The sequence below is a fragment of the Artibeus jamaicensis genome, unplaced genomic scaffold, assembly GCF_021234435.1.
Source record: "Artibeus jamaicensis isolate MK-2021 breed Jamaican fruit bat unplaced genomic scaffold, CSHL_Jam_final contig_233, whole genome shotgun sequence".
Lineage (NCBI taxonomy): Eukaryota > Metazoa > Chordata > Mammalia > Chiroptera > Phyllostomidae > Artibeus > Artibeus jamaicensis.
Genome location: NW_026521486.1, coordinates 55,207,854 through 55,233,810, shown reverse-complemented (window position 1 = coordinate 55,233,810; position 25,957 = coordinate 55,207,854). Strand labels below are relative to the sequence as shown.

The following is a 25,957-nucleotide window of genomic DNA, read 5'->3' as shown; positions in this document are numbered from 1 at the left end:
GTCTCCTATACAATTCTTGTCTAATGTATAGAATAAACTTTGTAAATTTCATTAACTAGTTCCCTCTGCCACTTAGTCCATTATCTTCCTTGTGTGGATGCTTTTGGTATGTTTCATGGTGATAACATTGTGCTGCAGTGTTAATTATTAATGATGATCAGAACTGTATTTCACATTTACACTTTTCCCCCCTGAAAGCTCACTGGACCTTAAAAGTGTTCTTAGTAATTAAAAGTATAGATTTAAAAATTTTAACATATATTAAAAATTTAGATTTTCCAAGTATGTAGTTCACATTTTTTGTAGGGGCAGTGTTTTGTTGCATGTCAATGGTAAGAATTTATGCATGAGTCTGGTATGTGAGCAGCATTATGGACATTAGGTAATTCTTCATCCCTCGGAGAAGGTTGGTTCAGACTTGTGAAAGTTTCTGTAAGCTTTATGACAGAACTAGGAGGAAAGTAAGGAAGGCAGTGACAATCCAGACTTAATAATGGATAAATTTTAAGTACATTTTCTTTCTGTACTTAGAAATTGTTCTTTTGCCTTACCTTTCCTTTGTGATTCTGTTGGAAAAGGGAAGAAGGGAATCCCAGCTGATATCTTCCAGGAAATAGTGTGCTAGGGGTAGCAGGTGAATGTAGACCTAAGTGACTAAGTTGTCACTTAGGGTTTCTAATGCTCTGGCAGAGGCAACTCCCAGCAGCCATCAAAATCAATGGAAAGAACATGGTGGACCTGTTAAGTCTAATGGACTCCATTTCATCCTTACTTAGTTTTTTTGTACCATGTTTCACTGTCCCATTTCTTTCTTGAAATATTTTATTTACATGACTTTTCCTCTTGCATTCCTGGATGTTTTCTTCTGCTCATCCCTTATATGTATGTTTTCCTTAGGGTTTCTTTGTATTCTCCCTCTCTTCCTCTGATTCTTAAACCTTAACAGCATAAGCATTTCTTGGAGAATTTGTTAAGAATGTGGCTTACAAAAAGCCTTCATGATCTGGCCCATGCCAGACTCTCTGACTTACCTTGTACCACACTTTCCTGTTATTACTAGCTCTAGTCATAGTGGCGTTTTTCTGCCCCAGGACCTTTGCACTTGTAACTCCTTCTCCTTGAAATTCTGTTTTCCCACATCTTCACCTGACTTACCTCTTCTCATTAGTCAAGTCACAGCTCAGTGATTTCTCCATAGACTTTTCCTTGACCACCTTATCCAAAATAGTTAACCTAATACTCAGGTTTCTCTTCAGATCATATAAATCTTTTGCCTTTTACAAAATAGCCTCCTCTTTGTGCTTCTGAATGTATAGCTGAGTAGGGGTATGTATGTATGTATGTATGTATGTATGTCTGTCTAGGCAGGCAAAGGTAGGATGGCGTGGTATAAGGTGGGAAAGCTTCTCAAGCAGATAGAATAGCCTGGGCAAAGACTTAGGAGTACTAAAGAGTATGGTGCGGATGGAGAGGGAGCAGTATTTTGAATGGCTAGAAGGATGTATATAGAACCTGATTTTATGTTAGGCTTTAAGAGCTATATTAAAGAATATGGAATATTTTAAGGTAAAGAGGAAACTCTGAAGATTTTAATCAGAGAAATGGAACAGAAATTTCCATTCAATCAGGCATTGTTTTACCAAGGTAATTCAGGGAGCAATTTGGAGAAATAAGGGATTTAGAGTAAAGGAAGAGATGCTGGCTAGGAGGCTATTGTAGTAGTCTGTGCAGAAGATGTAGAAATCAAGATAGACTCAGGGAATCCTGGGTAAGAAACAAACCCCAAATCTCAGTAGCTTGAAACAACAGTTTATTTCTCACTTGCACTGCATGCCCATCAAGGATGGGTTAGAGACTTTTAGTACTTCAGGGATAGAGGCTGACAGAGCAGTCATCATTGAGAACACAGCCAGTTGTGTTGGAGGCAAAAAAAGAGCTCTGGAGGTCTTGCCCTGCTAACTAATTTCTCTGCCCAGAAGTGATCGGAGTAGAGAAGAGGGGACAGGAGCTGAGAAGATTAGAGGGAGCCAAGAGATGGTGTCAGAATTTGGAGATTGTTAAATGTGGGAGGAGAAGGAAGGAATTGTGAACAGATGACTCTGTTTTTATTTTGGATTGCTATGTAGAATTGCTAACTGAGATAAGAAAGGGGTAGGATTTAGGAGCACCTATATAAGTAAAGCAGATATTAGCAGAACTAAAGGAATAAATAGACAGCAATACAATAATAAGGGGAGCCTTTAATACCCCACTTTCATCAATGGATAAACTGCCCACATAGAATATGAATAAGTAAACATTAGCCTTACATGACACATTAGATCAGATGTACTTAACGGATATATACAGAACATTCCATCCAAAAGCAACAGAATACACCTTCTTCTCAAGTGCACATGGAATATTCTTCAGGGTAGATAATATGTCACGAAACAAATCTTAATAAACAAGTTTTAAGTCATATTAAGAATCTTTCCTGACCAAAATGGTATGAAACCACAAATCAATTATAAGAGGAAAACTGGGAAATTTACAGGTATGTGCAGATTACCATAAATATGTACTACTGAACAACCTGTGGGTCAAAGAAGGAAGCAAAAGAGAAATTTAAAATATACCCAGAAACAAATGAAAATGGAAATGTAACATACACAATGTAAAACCTATTGGATGCAGCAAAAGCAGTTTTAAAAGGGAAGTTCACAGTGATTAAAGCTTACATTAAGAAATAAAAAAGATCTCAAATAACCTAACTTTACAACATCAAGGAACTAGAAAAAGATAAACTAAGCTCAAAGTTAGTAGAAGGATGGAAATAGCCCTGGCTGCTGTAGCTCAGTGGATTGAGTGTGGGCCTGTGAACCACACTATTGAGGTTCGATTCCAAGTCAGGGCACATGCCTGGGTTGCAGGCCAGTTCCCAGCAGGGGACTCACAAGAGGCAACCATACATTGATATTTCTCTCCTTCTCTCCTTCCCTTCCTCTCTAAAGATTAATAAATAAAATCTTTAAAAAGAAAAAAAAGAAGTATGGAAATAACAAATATCAGAGTAGATATGAATGAAATAGACTAAAAGACAATTAAAAAGATCAGTAAAACTAAGAGCTAGTTTTTCAAAAAGATAAAACAGACAAACCTTTAGACAGATTCACCAAGGAAAAAAAGACAATTCAAATAAACATGAAAGAGGCCATTACAACTGATACCACACACACAAAAAAAGGTTTGTAAGAGGATACTATGAACAAATATACACCAAGAAGTCAGACAACCTTGAAGATAAAGTCTTGGAAACATACAACCTACCAAGACTGAATCATGAAGAAATAGAAAGTATGAATAGACTACTAATAATAAAAAGTATGAATCAGTAATCAAAAAGCTCCCAACATACTAAAATTCAGGACCTTGTGGCTTGCTTCACTGGTGAATTTACCAAATGTTTAAAGAAGAATTAATATCAATTCTCAAATTCATCCAAAAAATAGAAAGGTGGGGAACATTTATAAATTTATTTTATTAGGCACACATAATCCTGCTACCAAAATCAATAAGGACACTACAAGGAAATAACTGGCCAATATCCCTGATGATCATATATGCAGAAATCCTCAACAAAATATTAACAAACTGAATTCAGTAATACATTAAAAGGATCATACACCATAATCAAGTGGTATTTTTTTCAGAGCAACATTTGCAAATCAAATTAATGTGATACACCACATTGAGAAAGTGAAAGATTAAAAATCATCTGATCATCTCAATAGATGTAGAAAAAGTATTTGACAGAATTCCACATTCATTTAAAAAACTTGCAGCAAAGTGGGTATTGAGGTAATCTACCTTAACATAATAAGGGCCACAAGCTAACATTATACTCAGTGGTGAAAAGTGAAAGTTTTCCTCAGAATTTTGATTCAACATAGTATTGGAACTCCTAACTGGAGCAGTTAGCCTAGAAAAAAAATAAAAGGCATCCAATTTGGAAAGGAAGAAGTACAGCTATCACTATTTGCAGATGATATATATAGAAGATCCTAAACTCTCTACCAAAAAATTTGTTAGAACTAATGAAAGAATTCAGCCCTGGCTGGTGTAGCTCAGTGGATTGAGCACGGGCCTGTGAACCAGAGTATTGTGGTTCGATTCCCAGTCAGGGTACATGCCTGGGTTGCAGGCCAGTTCCCAGCAGGGGACACATGAGAGACAACCATACATCGATATTTCTCTCCCTCGCTCCTTCCCTTTCCCTCTAAAGATAAATAAATAAAAATTTAAAAAAATTCAGTAAACTTGCAGGATACACAATATACAAAGTCAGTTTATATACACTAGCAATGCATTATCAGAGGAATTAAGGAAATTTCATTTACAATTACATCAAAAATAGTAAAATATGAATAAATTTAACCAAGGAGGTGGAAGACCTGTATGTTGAAAACTATAAAATATGGATGAAAGGAATTGAAGACAAATAAATGGAAAGATATTCCATGTTCATAGATTAGAAGAATTAATGTTGTTAAAATGCCCAATTACCTGAAGCAGTTTACAGATTCAGTTCAATCCCTATCTAAATTCCACTGGTATTTTTCACAAAGATAAAATAAACTCCTAAAATTTGTATGAACTGCTAAAGTCCCTGAATAGCTGAAGAGGTCTTGAGAAAGAACAACAAAATTGAAGGCATGGCTCTTCCTGATTCCAAACTGTATTATAAAGCTGTAGGAATCAAAACAGTATGGTATTAGCATAAAAAGCAGACACATAGGTTAGTAGAACAGAATAGAGCCCAGAAATAAACCCATGCGTAGGTGGTCAGTTAATTTGCGACGAAGGAGCCAAGCCTAAGCAATGTGGAAAGGATAGTTTCTTCAATAAATGGTGCTGGGAAAACTGGGCAGCTACATGCAAGATTGAAACAATCACTATCTTACATCATACACAAAAGTTCATTCAAAATGAATTAAAGACTTGAACGTAAGACCTAAACCAAAAAACCTAGGAGAAAACATAGGCAGTTAGCTCATTGATGTCTGGCTTGGTGATGGTTTTTTGGATTTGACACCAAAAGCAAAAATAAACAAGTGAGATTACATCAAACTGAAAAGCTGCACAGCAAGGGAAACCATCAACAAAATGGAAATACAACCTACTGAAAAGAAATATTTGCAATTTAATTATTTATCTAATAAGGCATTAATATCCAGAATCTGTAATGAACCCGCACAACTCAATAGAAAGAATCTGATTGAAAAATGAAGAGAAGCCCTGGCTGGCATTGCTCAGTGGATTGAGCACAGGCTGCAAACCGAAGGGTCATACGTTCGATTCCCAGTCAGGGCACATGCCTAGGTTGTGGGCCAGGTCCGCCAGTAGGGGGCATGTGAGAGGCAACCACAGATTGATATTTCTCTCCTCTTCCCCTCTCTAAACATGAGTAAATAAAATCTAAAAAAAAAAAAAAATGGAGAGAAGAACTAAATATTTTTCCAAAGAAGACATACAGATGGCCAACACTACTAATCAGGGAAATGCACATCAAAACCACAATAGGGCCCTGGCTGGTGTGGTTCAGTGGATTGAGCGCAGGCTGCAAACCACAGGGTTGCAGGTTTGATTCCCAGTCAGGGCACAAGCCTGGGTTGTGGGCCAAGTCCCTGGTGGGGGGTGTGTGTGAGAGGAAACACTGATGTTTCTCTCCCTCTTTCTCCTTTCCCCTCTCTCTAAAAGTAAATAAGTAAAATAAAATAATTTTTAAAAATTATTTTAAAAAGAACCCTCAATACGATATCACCTCTACCTGTTAGAATAGCTATGAAAAAGATAAATGCTGGTGAGGATGTGGAGAAAGGGAACTTCAGTGCACTGTTCATGAAAATGTAAATTGACACTGCCACAGTGGAAAACAATATGGAGATTTCTCAAGAAATTAAAAATAGAACTACCATGTGACCCAGCAGTTTCACTTCTAGGTATATATCAGAAGGTAATGAAATTACTATATTTTCAAAAGTATATATTTTATTGATTATGCTATTACGGTTGTCCCAATTTTCCCCACTTTGGTCTCTCCACCCAGTATCCCTATTCCTCCCAGCAGTCCCCCCTTAGTTCGTGTCCATGGGTCATGTCCATGGAACATCTGTATGATGTTCCTTGGCCACTCTGATTCCTATACTGTTCTTAGCATCCCCCTGCCTATTCTGTACCTATGAACTGCTACTTATTAATCCCTGCACCTTTTCCCCATTCTTCCCATTCCCCCTCCAAAGAGGTAACCATCCAAATGGTCGTCGTATCTATGATTCTGTTTCTGTACTGCTTGTTTAATTAGTTTCTTAGATTCAGTTGCTGACAGGTGTGTACTTATTGTCGTTTTATTGTTCATAGATTCAATCTTTTTCTTAAATAAGTGCCTTTAATGTTTCATATAACAATGGCTTGGTGATGGTGAACTCCATTAGTTTTTTTCTTGTATGGGAAGCTCTTTATCTGCCCTTCAATTCTACTTGATAGCTTTGCTAGGTAGATAAATTTTGGCTGTACATACCTGCTTTTCCTAACTTTGAATATTTCTTGCCAGTACTAGTCTATAAAGTTGCTTTTGAGAAATCAGCTGAGAGTCTTATGGGAACTCTCCTGTAGGTAACTAACTTCTTTTCCCTTCCTGCTTTTAAGATCCTTTTTTTATCTTTAACCTTTGGAATTTTAATTACGATGAGTTTTGGAGTGGACCAGCGAAGTTTTCTTTCATTATTATTAGTTATTATTATTATTTTCTAAATTGTTCAGTTACAGTAGTCCCGTCTTTTTCCCCATTGCTCAGCCTTGCCCCATACCCTCCCCACTTCCATAGTGTTCTATTTGTGTTCTTTGGCTTGCCTATTCCCCTTATTTTCCCTGTTATGCCCTACACCCCTCCCCCCAGTCATTGTCAGTTGTTTGTTCTTTATTTCCAAGTCTCTGGTTCTATTTTGCTCATTTGTTGATTAAGTTCCATGTATAGTTGAGATCGTATAGTATTTTTCTTTCACTGCCTGGCTGATTTCACTTAGCATAATGCATGCACTCCAGTTCCATCCATGCTGTCATAAAGGGTAGGAGTTCTTTCTTCTGTGTAGTATTCCATTATGTGAATACACCACAGTTTTTTGATCCACTCATTTACTGTTGATCACTTAGGCTGTTTCTAGCACTTGCATATTGTAAATAACACTGCTATGAACATTGGGGTGCATAGGTACGTTTGAATTGGTGATTAGGGATTCTTAGGGTGTAATCCAAGCAGTAGAATTGCTGGACCGAAAGGCAGTTCCATCTTTATTTTTTTTGAGGAAATTGCATGCTGTTTTCCACAGTGCTGTACCAGTTTGCATTCCTACCAACAGTGTACAAGGGTTCCCTTTTCTTCACAACCTTACCAACACTCGTTTGTTGATTTAGTTATGATGGCCATTCTGACCAGTGTGAAGTGGTATCTCATTGTGGTTTTAATTTGCATCTTTCTCATGGCTAGTGAGGCTGAGCATCCTTTCATATATCCCTGGGCCCTCTGCATGTCCTTGGAGAAATGTCTGTTCAGGTCCTTTGCCCATTTTTTAATTGGATTGTCTGTCTTCCTGGTGTGGAATCATGTGAGTTCCTTATATATTTTGGTAACCAAATCCTTGTCCAAGGTATCATTGGAAAATATGTTTTCCCAAACAGTTGATACCTTTCCATTTTGTTGATGTTTTCTTTAGCCATGTAGAAGCTTTTTAGTCTGATGTAGTTCCTTTTGTTTATTCTTTCCTTTACATCCCTTGTCCTAGGGGATGTATCAGTGAAAATATCGTTGTGTGGAATATCTGAAATTTTCCTATGTTTTCCTCTAGCACTTTTATGATGTCACAACTTATAATTAAGTCTTTTCTCCATCTTGATTTATTTTGGTGTATGGTATATGTGGGTGGTCTACTTGCATTTTTTTGCATATACTTGTCCAGATCTGCCAACACCATTTATTGAAGAGGCTATTTTTACTTCATTTTATGTTTCTTTTCCCTTTGTCAAATATTAACTGACCTTATTGACACGGGTTTATTTCTGGACTCTCTATTCTGTTTCATTGGTCTATGTTTCTGTTCTTTGCCAATATCAGACTGTTTTGATTACATGGCCTTGTGATATAGTTTGGTATCAGGTATTGTGATCCCTCCTACTTTGTTCTTCTTTCTCAAAATTGCTGAGGCTATTCGGGGTCGTTTATGGGTCCATATAAATTTTTGAAATATTTGTTCTATGTCTATAAAATATGTTGTTGATATTTTGATAGGGATTGCATTGACTCTATAGATTGCTTTGGGTAGTATGGGCCTTCCAATGATATTAATTCTTCTAATTTATGAACATGGTATATGCTTCCTTTTATTTGTGCCTTCCTAAATTTCTTCAGTGTTCTCTAGTTTTCTGAGTACAGGTCTTTTGCCTCTTTGGTTAAGTTTATTCCTAAGTATTTTGTTTTACTTGTTGCTATAGTAAATGAGATTTGTTTTTCCTAATTTCTGTTTCTGATACTTAAAAAAAAGATTTTATTTATTTATTTTTAGAGAGAGGGAAGGGGAGGGAGAAAGAGAGGGAGAAAAACATCAACATGTGGTTGCCTTTCACACGCCCCCCACTAGAGACCTGGCCTGCAACCCAACCATGTGCCCCAACTGGGAATTGAACCAGCAACCCTTTGGTTCACAGGCCCATGCTCAATCTGAGTTATGCCATCCAGGGCCTGTTTCTGATATTTCATTGTTGGCATACAAATATGCCTTCAATTTCTGAATGTTGACTTTGTATCCTACTGTTTTGTCAAATTCATTTATTAGGTTGAGTAGTTCATTACTTCTTCAAATAGATTTCCAATTTCTTGCTCTTTCTCTTCTTCTGGCAGCCTATGATACAAATGTTGGAGTGCTTGAAGTTGTCCCAGAAGCCTCTTATACTGTCCTTGTCTTTTTTGGATTCTTTTTCCTTCCTTTTGTTTGGATTGGTTGTTTTTTGCTTTTTTATGTTCCAAATCATTGATTTGATTCCCAGCTTCATCCACTCTACTATTGTTTCCCTGTAAGTTGTTCTTTATTTCAATTAGTGTATCCTTTGTTTCTGACCATGTCTGTTTTATGCAGTTGGGGTTGTCCTTATAACCGGTGTTTTGAACTCTGCGTGTAACAGATTGCTTATCTCCATTTCATTTAGCTCTTTTTCTGTAGTTTTGTTCTGTTCTTTCATTTGGGCCATGTTTCTTTGTCTTTACATTTTGGCAGCCTCCCTATGCTTGTTTCTTTGTATTAAGTAGAGCTGCTATGACTCCCTGTCTTGGTAACATGGCCTAATATAGTAGGTACCCTATGGGGTCCAGAGGCACAGCCTTCTCTATCACCCAAGCTGGGTACTTGAGGTGCACCCTTCATGTGGGCTGAATACTCCCTTCTCTTGTAGTTGAGCCTTGCTTGCTATTAGCAGGTCAATGGGCAGTTTTTACCTAGGCTAGGCAGCTACAGGGATTGGTTGTGGACACTGACCACCAACCTTTGCCCTCTGTGGAGTATCTGCTGTGCAGGGGCAAGGTGGTGGTTTCCCAATGTGGTCTGTAGCTGTCCACTGCATTCTCAGGCTCTGGGGTTTCCTGTGTGGTGCAGGCAAGGTCAGACGCCATCTGTGTTCTGCTTAGGGCCTCCTGCATGAGCTGTGAAGCAATCTGAGATGGCTACTACTTGTGCCGTGCTTGGAGGTTCCCAGGTGAAGCCAAACTATGATCCAGAGCTGCCTGCTGCTAGTGCTGTGCTTGGGGCCACTTAGCAAGATATGTAGAGGCTGGGGGCTCACTGAGGCTGGCTGTTGCTTATTTGAGAGGATTTCAAAAGTTGTGAAGCATGAGCCAAATCCAGCCATTCATATGGAAATGCCACTGTTAAGAGCTTGGTTGGACCTGTACATTGGATGGGATTGAGCCTTAGAGCATCTCCCAAGTGGGGCAAACAGTATTAGCCAAGTTGATGGAGTCTTAGATATGGCACCCACGTGCTGGCTCTGTGGCTCTGTGTGTGTGTGGGGCGGGGGGGATATTCAGAAAAGGTACAATAGCCTCTGCCTTCTTTTTTGTCTGGGAAAAAGCTGTCCCCCACTTCTCACCTCGATATTAGACCCTTCAGTTACTCCCCATATGCTGCTGGTGCCTTCAAGCTGCTACCCAGGTGCTGGAGCTCAGAAGGAGTGGGTCTGAGTATGTCTGTCTGTGGGTTCTTTAAAAGGAACTGCTTGGGACTCCAGAATTTTCTTCCACTGACTCAGTTCCTGTTGGTTCTTTCAGCCCAAAGTTATGGGGACTTTTCTTGTTGGCATTGCAACCCTGGATTGGGAGACATGATGTGGGGCTGGAGTCCTCGCTCCCAAACATCCCTCCAAATATTTATTCACTATAAGTGGATGTGAGATTAGTCTGTTCTGCGTCACTGTCCCTACTGCCAATCTGGATGGATATGTTTTCTTTATTCTGTAGTTGTTGAACTTTTTATTCACCTCAATTTCTGATGGTTATGAGTGATGGTTGTTCTGTAGTTTACATGTAATTTTTATGTGGTTATGGAGAAGGTGAACCATGCTTAACTATGCCTCCCTCTTGACTGAAAGTCCCTAGAAAATAAATACACACACACACATATTTAAAAGTTTTCTTTCTTTATTTTTAGAGAGAGGGGGAGGTAGGGAGGAATAGGGAGAGAAACATTGAGAGGAGAGAGAAACACTGATCAGTTGCCTCTTGTATACCCCCAGCCGGAACCTGGCCCACAATCCAGTTATATGTTCTGACCATGAGTTGAATGAGCAACCCTCGCTTTGCAGGACAATGCCAAACCTACTGAGTCACACTGGTCAGGGCCATAAAGGATATATTTTTGAAAGGGTGAAATTAGTCATATCTAGAAGTTATAGATAATATTTTACTTAACACCAGTAGTAACCTGTCTGTTGATTATATGGCTTATATATTTCTCTTTTATGTGGATGATTGATTTAAGATTACTTAAGAAATTAACTGCCTGGCAATATAAAAGTGCAGATATTAAAATGCATTGCATGCCTTCCAACTATTTCTATTACTTGGCTAAATTTAGAACCGTGTAGAACTGCAGAATTGAAGTCTGGGAATTTTAATAGTTAAGACAGACAATATTCAGCTTTTCCGAATAAGGAAGAAGAATCATAGATTCAAATTAATTTTTGCACTGTCACCCAGACTACTTAATTAAGACAGTCCAGTGAAAAGCAGAACTATTCTGAGAATTTTATTTCAGTGTTGCTGAAAACTTGTTAGAGCCTAGGCTCTGAGTGTGAAAGGGATAAATTTTTTCTCCTCCTGTGTAAATTGCTGGAGGCTGTCCACTGTTCTTTCCCCATTGTCTTCCCCAATAATACTTGGTAAGTATAATTCTTATAGTTTACTTGGACAAATGAGTTAATATATCTGACCTAGAGATCAGATGAGCTAAATTATGCTTGAGTTACTTGTGTATGCATTTTATGACACTGAAATTGTTGTGCATGTGTGTGAATTCAGAGTAGTGTAGGCTACACATACACACACACATATATATTAGAACAATAAACACCTTTAAAAAATTTTTTTATTTTATTGATTATGCCATTACAGTTGTTCTATTCCCCCCTTCATTCCCTTCCACCCTGCACCCCCCCACTCCCACCATTCCCCCCTTTAGTTCATGTCCATGTATCTCAAGTTCTTTAGATTCTATATTTTCCCTACTATTCTTGCCCTCCCCCCATCTATTTTCTACCTACCGTCTATGCTACTTATTTTCTGTACCTTCTCCTTCTCCCACTCCCCTGTTGCTAACCTTCCATGTGATCTTCATTTCTATGGTTCTGCTCCTGATCTAGCTGTCCTCTTAGCTTGCTTTTGTTTTAGGTGTGGTTCTTAATAACTGTGAGTTTGCTGTCCTTTCACTGTTCATTTTTTTTATCTTCTTAGATAAGTCCCTTTAACATTTCATATAATAAGGGCTTGGTGATGATGAACTCCTTGAATTTGATCTTATCTGAGAAGCACTTTATCTGTCCTTCCATTCTAAATGAAAGTTTTGCTGGATAAAGCAATCTTGGATGTATGTCCTTGTCTTTCATGACTTGGAATACTTTTGGAATACTTCTTTCTAGCCCCTTCTTGCCTATAAGGTCTCTTTTGAGAAATCAGCTGTCAGTCTGATGGGAACTCCTTTGTAGGTGACTGTCCCCTTATCTCTTGCTGCTTCTAGGATTCTCTCCTTCATTTTAATCTTGGCTAATGTAATGATGATGTGCCTTGGTGTGTCTCTTTTTGGGTCCAATTTCTTTGGGACTCTCTGAGCTTCCTGGATTTCCTGGAAGTCTATTTCCTTTGCCAGATTGGGGAAGTTCTCCTTTATTATTTGTTCAAATAAGTTTTCCACTGGTGGCTGTTCCTTTCTCCCTTCTGGTACCCCTATAATTCGGATGTTGGAGCATTTAATGATGTCCTGGAGGTTCCCAAGTCTCTCCTCATTTTTTTGAATTTTTGTTTCTTCATATTTTCCTGTTTGGTCATTTTTTTCCTTCCTTCTGGTTCGCTCCTTTGATTTGAGACCCAGTTTCCTTTTCATCACTATTGGTTTCCTGTGCAATTCCCTTCATTTCAATTAGTTTAGCCTTCATAATGTTCCTCTAATTTGTGACTAAAATCAACCAGTTCTGTGAGCATCCTGATCACCAGTGTTTTGAACTGTGCATCTGAAAGTTTTGCTATTTCATCATTGCTTAGGGTTATACGCTCTGGGGCTTTGAGATCTTCTTGAGCCATTTTTGGTCTGTTCAAGCCCATTAAGTATGAGGAGCAGAGCCTTAGGGGCGGGGTGGGGCCACCAGTGCGAGGTCTCTGGGTTGTGATGCTGTATGTGGGGGCAGGGTCAGCGAGGAAATGGTGTCCCTCTCTGCTGTCACCTGCCGCTGGGGCCCACTGGGGCCCACTTGGTCCCGTCTCACTGCCCACTCCCTCGCCGGTCTGTCTATGCAGGAATGTGGCACCACAGTCAACGCGCCGCCCAGTGCCCTCGCTGGATCCGCGGGTCGTTCACTGGGTCTACCCTTTGCAACCCCACACCTGGGATCCGAGCGCCTGAGTCCGTCTGACTGAGTTTTCATGTCCAACCCTGCTCCGCCAGCTGCTGGTTTCGTCCCTCTTACTGGTCAGGCTGAAGCATTCGTTATCAGACTTCCAAAAAGTTCAATTTTCTGTGTTCTGGATGTGTTTTCTGTTGCTAATATTTTGTTGTCTCTAAACTTGGTTGTATGAGAAAGCCTGGCGTCTCCACCTATGTCTCCATCTTGGTGGAAGTCCCCCACCTTTTTAAAAAAAGATTTTATTTATTTTTAGAGAGAGGAGAAGGGAAGGAGAAAGTTATCAATGTGTAGTTGCCTCTCATATGCCCTCTACTGGGGACCTGGCCTGTAATCCAGGCATGCAGGGTGACTGGGAATCAAACTGGCAACCCTCTGGTTTGGAGCCTGTGCTCAATCCAGTGAGCTACACCAGCCAGGGCAATAAACACCTTTATCATATAAGCTAAAATAGGAGGGAGGGAGATTTATTGGCCTTTCTGGTTCCTGTTTTTCCTCAGTGAGAACTCCAGCTCTTTCCTTCTACCGCATAGCCATCTGTGTGCAACATTTGGCCTGGTCTTGAAGCAATGCATGCAAGGAGCTTGCCTGCTGGAGCTGCTCACTAGCAGACTGCTAATGGTGCCATTCTTCTTTTTATCGTATTTGTTCATCATTTTCTCCAGTTGTTTTTGTTTAAACACTCCTTCTCATCAGGAGTCAGCTTGGCCCCCATCTTATGGCCCAGGGACAGTGCCTAGTGGGACGTGTACCACTATTGGTCCAGTGTCCTGTCAGTGAGCACAGTGTAGTCCGTTTCTAGGGTACTGGTCATTTCTAGGGTACTGGCGTGGACCAGTTCACTGTTGGATGCCTTGTAGGCCACACCAGTAGTCCTTGTTTTGTGCATACAACACTCAGAGCCCCAGGAGAAGTCGCCCCCATCCAGCCTCAAGGCATGGACTTCTTGCCGCCTCCCCACATGCAGACTGTGTGTGTGCAGCAGAGCGGGGAGCAGTCTTAGTGCTGGCGGCAGGGCACCCCAGCGTATATTTTTGCTCATGTTCTTGCTGAGTATGTGCCAGTTGTCCTGAGTGATGCCCATGACTTGGCACCAGCTGGAAAGATTTAGTATAGGATGTTTTGAGAAGAGACTTTAACTGTACATGAAATGCAAAAATCTGTTGATTTGTTGATGAAGTTGGGTAGAAATTCAACATAAGAAATAGCAAATAAAAGGAATAGTTTTTGACTAATTTAAATATAGTGAAAAGAGTAAGATTTTACACATGAAGTGAATATGATGTGCTTACTGCCTGATTTGGCAATTGGAAATTTAAGACTTTGTTGCTACTGTAGTAAGAAGTTTTAAGAACACTTGAAAAAATGCCTAAAAAATTACCATAAACCAAGAAAAATCCATAAAAATGGATTATATGTTTTTTTCTGATCCTGGATTTATACAAATGGTGAAATTTTAATATTGAAAACCAACTCTAAATATTACTCTTACCGAATTAATCCTGTGTGCTTTCCCTACCCTTCTTTCCATAGATGAGTTTTAGAAAAGAGGGACCTGTGTTTCTTAGAGAAATGAAATCCTTAGAGGATTGCCCGCAAAGGACTTACTGTTTAGTGAGGCAAAATGTTACCCAGGAGGGTTTTTATTTTCTTTTTGATTATCTTTATTTACAAAGAACATGAATTTCTTTTATAATTAAAGGAAAAGTCAATTACTTAAGTTTTTTAAAGGATAAAGGGCTATAAATCAACTCTTAATATTTGAAGTACTCAAGAGACTTAATGCTCTAGCACTCTTGATTGATCTCTATTTGGTGGCGAATTCTCAACCATTGCAAGAAGTAGAAGAAAAAGTGAAGGCTATGCAAAGAAATAAAGAAAAATATACAGGGAACCAACAGTGAAGGGAGGGAAACCTGGACTTAAATTAATGATTTGGAGCAGAAGGAAGAAAAATATTCAACCAGAACAGAATGTAGAAATAAGAATTCAAAAAAAATGAGAGACTTATGAACCCCTGGGACAACTTTAAACGTTCAAACATCTGAATCACAGGGGTGCCAGAAGAAGAAGAGGAAGAGCAAGAAATTGTAAACTTATTTGAAACTTATTTGAAAAAATAATAAAGGAAAACTTCCTAAATCTAGCAAAGGAAATAGACTTCCAGGAAGTCCAGGAAGCTCAGAGAGTGTCAAAGAAATTGGACTCAAGGAAGAACACACCAAGACATCATAATTACATTAGCCAAGATTAAAGATGAGGAGAGAATCTTAAAAGCAGCAAGAGAAAAGGAGACAGTTACCTACAAAGGAATTTCCATAAGATTATTATCTGATTTCTCATTAGAAACTTTGTAGGCAGGAAAGGTCTAGAAAGAAGTATTTGAAGTCATGAAAGACAAGGACCTACATCCAAGATTACTCTATCCAGCAAAGCTATCATTTAGAATGGAAGGGCAGGTAAAGTGCTTCCCAGGTAAGGTCAAGTTCAAGGAATTAATCATTACCAAGCACTTATTATATGAAATGTTAAAGGGACTTATCTAAGAAAAAGAATATCAAAAATATGAACAGTAGAATGACAACAAACTCACAGCTATCAACAGCTGAATATGAGCAAAACACACTGAGTAAATAATTAGAACAAGAACAGATCACAGAAGTGGAGATGACATGAAGAGTTATTAGTAGGGAGGGTGAGGGAGGAGAATGGGGTAAAAGGTACAGGGAATAAGAAGCATAAATGGTAGGTACAAATAGATGGGGAGGTTAAGAATAGAATAGGGAATGTAGAAGCCATAGAACTTACATGTGTAATCCATGGACATGAACTAAGGGTGGGGTAAGCTGGTTGGAGGGGTGGCGCAGGGCAGAGGAGAATAAAGAGGAGAAAAAAATGGGACAGCAGTAATATAATCAATAATATATATATATATTTAAAAACCTAAAACTTGTTAGATTTTTAAAGATAGTGCTTAGCTTTGTAAATGACCTCAAACAAATATAAAACTTTCAGCGCTCATTATGTGGCATGCACTGTTTGGCATTGGAGTTGTAGATAATGAAGAAAACAAGATTTCTTACTTCACTTTTCATAGAAATTCTCAATAGATATATCTACTTTAATGAAAAGGAGAATGAGGCAATCACAATTTATGTTTTGAACTAGCTTATCCAGAAGATCAGAGAAGACCTCCTTAATCTTGAATCCAGCGGAGAAACAGCAGGTTAACATTTTCTTAACATGCTTGATCACCTGTGCTTGAGGTGGGAGTCCCCGAACTCCGAGGGGCCTATTTATGAATGCCTCGTCCTTTCAGAGGAACAGACCCATCCTTTCCACATACATCCAGTAAGGGTTTTATTACACTAGCTCTCTCTTCTATATATTGTGACTTTCAGAAATGCTGAGGTAGGTTATCTATTTCTTACCTGTGATGTATTTGACCTAGCACCTTTTGACACTCACCTTCAGGACCTTAATAAAGTTATTTACTTCATAAGTCCTGTAAATGTTCAGGTCATCTGATCACCCAGAGTAGCATGATTAATTTGCTATTTACAATTCCTGTGATCTGCAGAAACAAAACAAAACAAAGATATTTAAAAAACACTTTTTGCATCTTCTGATGAAGCTCTCCTTTTTTTTTTATTGTCAGTCATATAATAGCCTTCATTACTTGCAAGTACTAACCCACAAGTGTCTGCCCTTTGTTCTCTAGTGTAATTTGAGATTAGACGAAAGCATTACCATATGTGAAATTCAGCTTAGGTTTTTCCCTAAATGCAAAATAAGGCCATGTATAATATTTTCCCTAAAACTAGAATATATCAATACATGTTTCAGAATTTTTTTAAGCACTATAGTCAAGACCAAAAGCTATATTTTGCATATTTGGATTCAGCCATTCATTAAAAACCTATATTGCCCTCTTGATGTATTTATCAAAGTAATTTTTGTTCTAAGTGGTATAAAATAGAAAATTTGTGATCTATATAATTAATGTATCACGTTCATTGTAAGTTTAGGGGGAAATTTTTTTTTCACCTGTGAAGATAAAAGTTGCCATTAACAAAAAAAATAAAGATATCTGCCCTCAAAGAGCTTGCATTCTTGTTTGAGAAGATAAAAATAAATAATAAATAAAAACTATAGCATAATAAGTGCTATGAAGAAAAAAGATGTGGTGATTTAACCAAATAACCAGTAGGGTCCTACTGCTCACTGCCAACAGGGAAAAATCTGGAGACAGTTTGGTGGAAAGGAAAAGGCATCTTTTATTTAAAGTATATACAGTTTGAAATAATGGCAGGTTTCTGCCTGAAAGCCTGGTTCCTCTAGGACACCCAGAGACAATCACCCTGCCTACCTCTGCTGGCTCAGTTCAGGAAGAGGAAGGAACCTCTTCCACAAAAAGGCACAGTTGTTTAGGAAACGTAGGTGGTTTAGCTGATTTCAAGTTGGTGTCTGGCTTCAGGCACCCTTCTGGTTCAGTGTGTTGGGATATCCTACTAGCGGCTGCTGTCTTCTTCCTCTGGCTTCCTGTGTAGTGTAGGGGTATGGGGCTCATTACCTGGCCTTGTGGCTTCCACTGGCAACAACTAGTCCACTAAGCCCTGTCACACACATTTGTGTGGTGAGTCTGAGGGTCTGCTTGGGCTGGAATGGGCAGAGCAGCAGCAATGGTGGGCACTGCTGCTGACCGCCCCCACTGGAAGAATGTACATGTGGCAGACTGGTGGCTGCTAGGGCAGCTTCTTGTGTGGGGGGCATGGGGCTTGTGGGCTGAAGCCTCCTCCCCTCCCCTTTCCTCCCCTCCCACTGGTCTAGCACCTGCTACACTCCAGGCAGGCCCTAGAGCCCTGGGGGAGGGGTGCTGGGAATGTTCCCCAACCACATGGTCCTCCAGGCCAGGGGCCCAGGAACTCCAGCATTTCCTTATCCCTGGCAGCTGGGAAAGAGGAGAGAACGATGAGCTAGCATTTCCGTGTGCTCCCCTTTTAAAGATTGCCCCCAGAATCCCCTGTGAGAGAAGTAGCTGCATCAGCACCCTGGTTGCCCGGGCAATATACACTGGTTTGGCACCCACACTGTGACTGCTGCTCATGTGCCAGCCTTGGTGCTTCCCCACCTCTTCCCCATTTGCAAGGCAAGAGGGTCCCCCCATTACAGTGATGTGATTGAAAGTAACAGAGAGGGGGTTACTTCAGGTTGGGTGGTTAGGAAAGCTCTCTTTGTAGTGACATATGTACTATTGTTATTTGAGGGGAGGCAGACCCATTATTTCCTTAATGGGAGAGTAGTGTTCTGGGCAGAGGAACAGCATATATACAAAGGCTTTGTGGGAAGTGTGTGGTCAAGTATGTTCCAGAATAGGCAGGTGGCCCCGACTGGTGTGGCTGAGTGGGTTTGGACATCATCCTGCAGACTGAATGGTCGTCAGTTAAATTTCTCAGTCAGGGTACATGCCTGGGTTGCAGACCAGGCCCCCAGCTGGATACATGTGAGAGGCAACTGATCCATGTTTCTCTTGCACATTGATGTTTCTCTCTGTCTCTTTCTCCCTCCCTCCCCTTCTCTCTAAAAATGAAAAAAATAAAATCTTTAACAAAAAAGGAAAAGAAACAGGCACCCAGCCCCTGGCTGAGTAGCCCAGTTGGTTAGTGTGTTGCCTCCACATGCCAAGGTCGTGGGTTCCGTCCTGGGTCAGGGTACCTACCATAACAACCGTCAACCAGTGAATGCATGAATGAGTGTTGCAGCAGGTTGAGCTCTCTGTCTCTGTCTGTCTCCCTCTCTTTGTCTCTCTCTCAACTCAATAAATTTTTTTAAATGTATAGGCAGGGGCCACATTTTGTAGGGCTCTAGACCAGGGGTATCAGACTCATTTTCACTGGGGACCATGTAGGGCTCGAGGTTGCCTTCAAAGGGCCGAAATAATTTTAGGACTATAAAACTGTTAAGGAGTTGAAATTACATTTGGCCTTTTGAAGGAAACTGCAAGGCTGATGTAAGCCCTGGTGAAAATGAGTTCGATACCCCTGCTTCTAGACTTTGCTGGGGTGATGGAAAGCCATTGAGCAAAAAAGCTAAATAATCTGATTTACATTTTTAATAGATCCTCTTGCTTCTCTGGGGAGAACAGATAACAGATCCCCCAGAGTTGAAGTAGAGAGATTAGTTAAAGAAGCTCTAACATGTTATTTAAAAAAAAAAAAAAAAAAAGCCTGCAAGCCATTATGAAGGTTATGGAGGGTGGGTGGCAGAAAAATATTGAAATTTTATTTAAAAAGTTCTACTTTTATTTTTGGTAAGACTATAAATAGGGTAAGGAAAAACCATAACCACAATAAGTACTAGTGTGTGCTTCGAATTGTGTTGCTCTTGATTCTGTGACTCAGAGTTGGGGAGTGAACTTTCAGTATGGCAAGCCTCTCACTGTGAACCTAATATGCCCGCTTAAAAACCAGACATGACCCCAGCTGGTGTAGCTCAGTGGATTGAGCGCAGCCTGTGAACCAAACAACCACAGTTTGATTCCCAGTCAGGGCACATGCCTGGATTGCAGGTCAGTTCCCAGCAGGGGATGCACGAGAGGCAACCATACATTGATATTTCTCTCCCTCTCTCCTTCTCTTCCCCTCTAAAGATAAATAAATAAAATCTTTAAAAAAAAAAACCAGACATGTCTGGGCATGGTTTGAGGGCCTGTGGGGGAAAGCAACTAGTAATTTTTTTGCATAGGGGAAAACAAGATATGTCCTGGGGGAAAAAAATCACTGCACAAGGCAGTGCTTCAGGACTAAGGTTGATGGTGAGAAGGGAAGGGCAGTGTTCTCTGGCCATGCCTCACAACCCTAACCAAACTACCACACTCTCTAATGCCCAAACCCTCAAGTAGGGGCTGGAAAGAAACTAGAAGAGCTTTTTCATAGAAATCATAGTATGGTACTGGGAAGGCAGCTGTTGGTGATGTGATCACAGGTGAGAGTTGTGAAACAAAATGGTGAGTTTAGGATACTCCTCACTTTAGCATAGAACACAGTGGGGCTTAGATATTTTGTGGACTTCCAGGAACACTGAGTGGCTTGGGTATATTAAGGGTTCCAGTGGTGGCACCCATCACTCAGGGTTTTTAAAGAGGATTAAGCAGCCGCCAGCCCTCAGTCCTGTAGGAGCAATAATAATATTGTAGTTGGTGTGAGGAGATACTAAATTATGTGTTTGTAGTAATTATTTATACTCACAGAAGAAAATTCTATTGTTGACCTCTACTTTTTCTTCTCACCAACTAAAAGAACTGCTAGCCTAGTTCTTAGACGTATGTAAAAGGATAATGGGTTAAAAAAGGCAGCTGAAGAATATCAAGTAGTAAGATGATGGTAATTTCTATTAGGAAGTTGACTGAGAACTACTTGTAAGAAAAGGATCAGTAGAGGGAAAAGAGCCAAAGGAGAAGTGAGTTGAGTGTAGAGGTGAATATAGGGAGCAGGTGTAGAGTTAGGAGAAACATTGTGAGCAGAAGAAATTGGAAAAGAAGTCATTAAGAAGCTGCTGTGGATTTTGAAATGGATCTCCCTTTATTTTCTTAGAGAGATTCCTGAGAGTTAAATTGCTTTTAACTTTCTTTTCTTTTCTTTTTTTTTTGAGGTTAGACTTGTTTCTTATATGTGATGCCATTCCCGCACTGGACTCATGGAGGCTGAACATTTATTCAGGTAATAATAGGTAGTATTTATAGAGCACTTTTTGTGTACCAGGCAGTAAACTAGGTGCTATACCTGTATTTTTATGTAATCATCACACAACCTCATGAGATTGGAAGTGTTAGTGTACCCATTTAATAGGTGAAGAAATTGAGCCCTAGAGGCTATATCAAGATTGGGTTCAGCTAAATTAAAACATAAAAAAGGCTACTGTAGCCCTGGCTGGTGTAGCTCAGTGGATTGAGCATGGGCCTGTGAACCAAAAGATCTCAGTTCGATTCCTCATCAGGGCACATGCCTGGGCCAGTTCCCAGCAGGGGGTGCACCAGAAGCAACCATGCATTGATGTTTCTCTCCTTCCCTTCCCTTCTAAAGAGAAATAAATAAAAATTTTTAAAAAAGGATACTGTATTTAAAGTGAGAAATAATGGTACCTTGGGTTAGATGGTATCATGCCTCACCTGGCTGGCATAAATATTATGAATATAAAGTTGTTATGACTGACTGAATTGAACCTCATTTCCATAACTTTTTCTCACTGGTGACTATGTTACAGAATCCAACCAGTAGGGGGTTGGGTGTCCTACTATTCACTGCCTATCAAGCAAATCTCCAAAGACCGAGTTCAGTGGAAAAGAAAGGAATATTTTATTTAATGGCAAGTTTCTGTCTAAAATATCTGGGTAACAAAAGTAAGGGGAAAGGAAAAGTCAGAGTATGATATCAAAATTAGCTATTTAAATATTTGTCATTACAACTACTACATAGGTTCAAGAACTGAAAATAACACAGGAACAGAAATCTGTTCACAGTGTTGACTGTCACCACCAAGGACTTTGGAAATAATGGCAGGTTTCTGCCTCAAAGCCCATTCCCTCTAAGACACCCCAAAAAAATCACCCTGTCACCCTCTTGCAGCTCAGTTCAGTGTTGCTCCAGCAACCTCTTCTCCTACCCCAAAATATCATCCATGTTAGGTGACTTAGCTGGTCTCTAGTCACTGTCCAGCTTCAGGCATCTTTCAGAGTCTGTGCCCCAGGCCTCTGCTCACAGGCCCGCACTGGCCACCATTGGTAGGTCTGCTGGTGACTGTTGACATGCCCCTCACTAAGTGGGGGAAAGAACCAACTGATGTTTTGCTTTCCATCCGGTTCAGAAGTCCTTTCCCAGAATCCCATGCATGCCAAAAGCCAGTGGGAGTATCCAGCCTTCCAACCAGTAAGGGCCAGTATCAACCATATTTACCTTTTCCCCTCTTCTAGCCACCATGATTAGCAAGAGGGCAAAGGCTCCAGTCACGCATGTGCAGCTCCAACCCCTCCCCCATTTCCCTGGAGGGGTGGTGTCCCCACCCCTCCCATTGCAAGTACATCATACTTTCTGTTTGTCTTTAAAACAGTGAACAAACGTTTTGGTTTTAAAAAATATTCAGTTTAGTGTTTTAACCATAAGGCTTTTCTAACTTTATTTAGAGTGTAGATAAAATGTTTTGAAGTAGTTTAAGTTTATATGAGTAAATATCTACAAAAGGTAAGATATCTATACTGGGGGATTCTTAAGAGGAGATTAATATAGATAGTAGTAGTAGTCTTTTTTGTTGATTTCATCACACTTGAGATACTATTCACAGGTATTTTTAGCTTTAAAGAACTTTATTAGAGCCCTGACTGGTGTGGTTCAGTGGATTGAATGCTGGCTTGAGAACCAAAAGGTCACAGGTTTGATTCCCAGGCAGGGCACATGCCTGGGTTGCAGGCCAGGTCCCCTGAGAGAGTCAACTGATTGATGTATCTCTCACACATCAAAGCTTCTCTCCCTATCTTCTTTCCTTCTCTCTCTCTTAAAAAAAAAAAGAACCTTATTAGAGTTTGGTATAGCAGCTTCCTTGGTGTATCTAAATGTTTGTTTCCAGATCACATTAATTGTATCATTTGCTAGAACTGGGAGGGTTATAACACTACCAACTGAAGATCAGTCAAAAAAGAAGATTGAGCATCTCTGAAATTATAATGTAGGTTAATAGAAGTATTTTTAAGTTTAAAAAGTTCAGATTTATCTGCTACTTTGATTGGTTCTCCGTGTTTACGTTTGCAAAGTGTTGTCTGTATCCAGGGTGAAGTAAAAGTGTTTCTATCACTACCTTATCGGCTACTGAGTGACCAGCCTGAGTACGCTGCCCTAGTTTTCTTTTCCCATCTTTTTTTAAACTCAAGGTATAATTGACAGATAGTAAACTGTGTATATTAAAAGTGTACAACTTGTTAAGCTCTTTTTAAAGATTTTATGTATTTTTTAGAAAGAGGGGAAGGGAAGGAGATGGAGAGGGAGCAAAGTATCAATGTGTGAGAGAAACGATTGGTTGCTGCTCACCACACCCCAACTGTGGACTGGCCGAGACTTAGGCATGTGCCCTGACTAGGAATTGAACCAGCTACCTTCTTTGTGTGGCATGATGCTCAACCAACTGAGCCACACCGGTCAGGGCTACAATTTGTTAAGTTTTGACATAGGTGCTCATCCATCAAACTATTACCACAGTCAAGATAATGAACATAATCTTATCCCCAGAAGTTTCTTATCCCCATTTGTAATTTCCCTCAACATCAGTGGTCTCTAGGCAACCACTGATCAACTTTGTTCAGGGAAGAGTTTTGTTAATCCATGTAAGTTCAGCCATGGAATTTAGGGCTAATGGAAATTTATTTTGCCAGTGCCCAGGAATATTATATTTTTGCTAATAGTATCTTGAGGTCACCAAGAGTAGCTTTTCTTTAAGATAATGCCTTATGTTGTACTGTGTTTCAGACCAACACAGAGGCTGCAATTGTATTAAAATAAACTTTTAAATAAATACCCAAGCTAGTTTTGGGATTTATGTGATATAAAAGCATATCTGTAACATGTTCACCTTATTGACAAACTTTTTTTAAAAGATTTTTAGAAAAGAAGGGAGAGAGAGAGGAAGAGAAACATTAGTACGTGGTTGCCTCTCAAGTGCCCCTTACTGGGGATCTGGCCCAGAACCCAGGCATATGCCTTGACTGGGAATTGAGCCAGGGACCCTTTGGTTTGCAGGCCAGTGCTCAGTCCACTGAGCCACACTAGTCAGGGCAAATTTTTAATGATCAATTATGCAGGATATATGCTAAGCTTTTTTCCAGCCATCATTCTCTCTTCCTGAGAGTATCATGTATAATATCATTAAGGTCATTTCAGTTTGTTTCAGAATAGATTTGATTCCAGATTACCTACTTCTGCCACAATATTCTAACCTTTAGTTTGGAACTAAACATTCAGCAGAGTGAAAAATATGTTAAGCAAAGTTGAAAACCAAAATAATGTTTTCGAGAGTGTGATAGGATGTAGGAAATAATTTGTAGACTTGCTTTGAGTTCTTAGGAGTTGACTGGATTGGCCTATGCAAAACTCTAGGAGTTAGGGATAAAAGCATAAGAGACGTGTAGAAAGGTGCTCTTTTGGATTTCTTTTTACTTCTTCCCATCATATTTGGAGCTTAAGAAAGAGCTTTAGGACAATTTAGTTAATTAAATTTATTCTCTGGTAGGAGTATATGAAATTACTGAGTGTTATTAGTATCCCTGAACAGATAGGTAACTAAGTGTAGTTGAAGAGAGCAGAAATGTCCTCATTATAAAAATGCACTGTTTTTATTCATTTCATTTTTAAGGAAGCTGTTCTGAAATTAGAGGAAGCAGCTAAATGAAGTAACTATATATAAATAATTCATTTTCTGGTTATGCCAGACTTGCTTTCATATTATATCAATGTTGGGGTATCAGATAACCACTCTGTACTTGCTTTTTGTAGTAATAGTTTATTAACAAATACATATTCATTATGCCAGGAACCGAGAATAAGGGGTATAGCAGTAAAGAAAAAGGAAAACTTCCTGCCTTTGTAAAACTTACATTTTCCCCAGGTTTAATGAGATGTAATTGACATATATCCCTATTAAAGTGTAAGATATACCACATAGTGACTTGACCTGTATATGTATATGAGGTCTATCTGAAAAAGTCCAGCCATTGTTAATATAATAATAGTAGGTAGAAAATAGACAAGGGAGGTTAAGAATAGTATAGGAAATGTAGAAGCCAAAGAACTTATGGTATATGTATGATCCGTGAACAAGGAAGAGGAGAATAAAGGGGGGAAATGGGACAACTGTAATAGCATAATCAATAAGATATATTTCTTAAAAAACCTAGCAACCAAGGAGAGTGGCCTGGAATGTGCATGCATGAATAGTGACAACTTCACTGTACTAGTCGGGGGGTAGTGATAGACACTGTTGAGTGAGCATGTGTACAGTGTGGCCATCACATTTAAAATGACTGAGCAAGTAGAGCAATGAGAGTCTGCATCAAATTTTGCGTTAAGCTTGAACATTCCTCCTTGGAAATTATTCAGGTGACTCAGGAAGCCTCAGCTATGGGCAACTGGTGATTGGCAGCTTCATCACGACAATGTGCCTGCTTATGCATGCATCTGGTGCAGAGTTTTTGGTGAACAATCAAGTCAGCCAGGTTACTTAGCTGCCCTACAGCCCAGATTTGGCATTCTGCAGCCTCTGGCTTTTCTCAAACTAAAATCACTTATGAAAGGGAAGAGATTTCAGACCATCGATAAGATTCAGGAAAATATGATGGGACAGCTGGTGGCGATTGGGAAAACTTGTGTGGGGTCCCAAGGTGCTGACTTTGAAGGGAACTGATATGTCATTGTCCTATGTACAATATTTCTTGTATCTTATTCATTAAATGTCTCTATTTTTCATATTACATGGCTGGATACCTTCTAGACCTCATATATTACAGCATGATTACCACAGTAAGTTTAGGTAACATTCATCTTTTTTTATAAGTTAGAAAAAATAGAGCTTACATTTTAATGGGAGAAATGTTTGTAAGAAAAATAATACCAGTGGACTTCCATTTAGTTTAGGATGGAAATCCCTGAAATGAGACCCACGGGTAGTTGTGTTTTGGTTATGATTTCTCTGAAATTGGTTCTACTTTTTTGCCCTTAAGGTATATTTT

General features: G+C 39.5%; 1 protein-coding gene and 1 pseudogene across 11 annotated transcripts in view; both read left to right on the top strand.

Annotated features, from left to right (window-relative positions):
* R3HDM2 (R3H domain containing 2) overlaps positions 1-25,957 on the top strand; it is a 152,420-nt gene that overhangs the window by 7,540 nt on the left and 118,923 nt on the right. For 8 of the 11 annotated variants that reach the window (XM_053661703.1, XM_053661700.1, XM_053661702.1 and 5 more), the window contains exon 1: positions 20,848-20,909. The exons of 1 other annotated variant lie outside the window; for it this stretch is intronic. The gene's annotated coding sequence lies outside the window, so the exon portion shown is untranslated. Of the gene's footprint in view, positions 1-20,846; positions 20,910-25,957 lie in introns of those variants that run through there. 2 more of the 11 variants (XM_053661704.1, XM_037127058.2) reach the window with 2 other exon arrangements.
* The window catches only part of LOC119035656 (ferritin heavy chain-like), a 60,659-nt pseudogene that overhangs the window by 7,484 nt on the left and 27,218 nt on the right, over positions 1-25,957 (top strand).